We start from the raw sequence: 3,051 nt of genomic DNA, 5'->3' as shown, positions 1-3,051 counted from the left end.
GTAAGCCTCTACTTAATAAACTTGCATTGGCCCAGGCCTGGAACATTTTTTCCTATTCCCCTTAATCATTTAATAGTGTCTCTGGCTTTCTTCAACATTCAACTCAGATCCTACTTTCTCTAGGAGGCTTCTGGGACTTGCAGCTAGTGCCATGACCTCTGAGAGTTCCTTCCATCTACTTTGTAGATGTATCTACATTGATACATAGATCTACATAGATCTTTGTAAGATGTTCCCCTTGTCCCCCAGTCCTCCTTAGACTATGAGTCCCCCTCAACAGCAGGAACTGTTTTTAACTTCCTTTATATCCCCAGTATGTAGCATAGTGTCTAATAAATAGTTATTACTTAATGAATGCTTATTAATCAACTGATCCATTATGATGCTACAAAACTAGATTTCTTGTCAATGACGGTGATTAGAAAATCAGACTATCTTTGGAGATCTGTTGTTAGTTGTAGGACCAAATGGATGCTAGAGACAAAAGAGCAAAGCATGAAAAATATTACCTATGAGCAGCAATGAAGATCCCTGAAGTTCTTGGCTCCAGAAGGATGAGGATGGCAGTCTAGCTTTAGATCTGGAGGAATCTTAGAGATCACTGAACCCAACCCACTCATTTTATGGAACTAAGGACCTAGAGCCATGAAATAATTTGTGCAAGTAAAACAGGTCATACACAAAAAGTTATCAAACTGTGCATACCCTTTGATCCAGCAGTGTCTCTACTGGGCTTATACCCCAAAGAGATACTAAAAAAGGGAAAGGGACCTGTATGTGCCAAAATGTTTGTGGCAGCCCTGTTTGTAGTGGCCAGAAGCTGGAAAATGAATGGATGCCCATCAATTGGAGAATGGGTGAGTAAATTTGGTATATGAATGTTATGGAATATTACTGTTCTGTAAGAAATGACCAGCAGGACGAATACAGAGAGGATTGGCGAGACTTACATGAATTGATGCTGAGCGAAATGAGCAGAATCAGGAAATCATTATATACCTCAACAGCGATACTGTATGAGGATGTATTCTGATGGAAGTGGATTTCTTCAACAAAGACAAGATCTAACTTAGTTTCAATTGATCAAGGATGGACAGAAGCAGCTACACTCAAAGAAAGAACACTAGGAAATGAATGTAAACTGCTTGCATTTTTGTTCTTCTTCCCAGGTCATTTATACCTTCTAAATCCAATTCTCCCTGAGCAACAAGAAAACTGTTCGGTTCTGCACACAGATATTGTATCCAAGATCTACTGTGATCTATTTAACATGTATAGGACTGCTTGCCATCTTTGGGGAGAGGGCGGAGGGAGGGAGGGGAAAAATCGGAACAGAAGTGAGTGCAAGGGATAATGTAAAAAATTACCCTGGCATGGCTTCTGTCAATAAAAAGTTATTTAATAAAAAAAAAAACAGGTCATATGGAGCACATTTTTATGGTTGTTGTTTCCTTGTGTCTCACTCTGTAGCCTTCTTTGAGGTTTTTTGGCAAAGATACTGGAGTGGTTTACCATGTCCTTCTCCTGCTCATTTTACAGAGGAGAAAATTGAGGTAATCAGGGTTAAGAGACTTGCCTAGGGTCATACAACTTGTAAGTGTGAGTCAGATTTGAATTCAGATTTTCCTGAGTTTAGACTCATCACTTAATCCATCACAGCAGCCACAGTGATGCCCTTGGACTTGAATTATTAGGATGCATAAAAGGATTTAGGCTACTATTAGTATGGAGAAAGACATAAGAATGGCAACTAAATCTTAACTCTCTTAAGCATTCATCTCCTTTCTCCTGATATATAGTTAGATTATTGTGGAGACACAGCTTAAGGGGGAAAACATCAGGAAAATTAATATTGGAGTCGTTGGCATTATGGTAAATACTAGCACAGGTCATAAAAAAAAAAGTTTATCCTTGTTAAAATTATTTATCATGTCACCCTGGATGTAGGACAAGAGTGAATCAGCTCATTTTTACACAATGTTCCCTCTCTGCCTCTGGCCTTTATACCAGGTCTGGAAAAATCTCTCTTTTCAGTCTTGAAATTCCAGGTTTCCTTCACGATTCAGCTCAATTGTTACTTCCTGCATGTTTCTTTCTCTGAGCCCCGGTTGTGGGTGCCCCTTCATTTTCTTTTTTTTATTATTATTATAGCATTTTATTTATAAAACATATGCATGGGTAATTTTTCATCATTGACCCTTGCAAAACCTTCTGTTCCAACTTTTCCCCTTCTTTCCTCCACCTCCTCCCCTAGATAGCAGGTAGTCCCATACGTGTTAAATATATTAAAATATATGTTACTTCATTTTATATTTCATGCATTTTGCAGACCTGAATTTAAATCTGGTCTCAGATACTTACTAGCTGTATGACCCTGGGCAAGTCACTTAACTTTGCCTCAGTTTCCTCATCTGTAAAATGAGCCAGAGCAGGAAATGGCAAACCAGTCTCTTTGCCAAGAAAACCCTAAATGGGGTCCCAAAGAAGCTTACTTGATTGAAATTACCCAATAACATTGATAGAACATGAATATTTTAAGGGCGGACCCCGTATCACATCCAGTTTTTGTAGCTCTAGCACCCCCAGAATTTAGGAGGCTCTAAATAAAAGTTTGTTGAAGTGAATTTTTTCATCCAAGTCAGAGCTGGAATGGCTGCCTAACAGTCTGACCCTTGTTCAGCAGAAGCCACCTGCGTTAAAGTGGTTTTGTTACCGCGTTCCTATAATTGTTTACACATTGTCCACACTGGAAATTTGGTGATCCTTCTATTACGGCAAAACCTCTCAGAGCAGTGACAAGTCAAGATTAGGGAAACGGGTGAGCCTGAGACACATGGCATTTCTGGTTCCATGTGGTTATTGTTATGGGACATGTATACTTTATTTTAAAGCACACAATCACACACCATTCCATTCAAAGTGACCAGGGGATCACTTTGTAGTTGGGTAACTTGAAAAATACTTGAGAGAGTCTTAAAGCTATTCTTTGGTAAAGGAAATATGGGTTGAGGTTGGACATTTTGTGTCCAAAATAGAAATACTAAATCTTTC

The sequence above is a fragment of the Sarcophilus harrisii genome, chromosome 3 (genome assembly GCF_902635505.1).
Source record: "Sarcophilus harrisii chromosome 3, mSarHar1.11, whole genome shotgun sequence".
Lineage (NCBI taxonomy): Eukaryota > Metazoa > Chordata > Mammalia > Dasyuromorphia > Dasyuridae > Sarcophilus > Sarcophilus harrisii.
The sequence above is the reverse complement of the archived record's forward strand: the minus strand, read 5'-3'. Positions refer to the sequence as shown.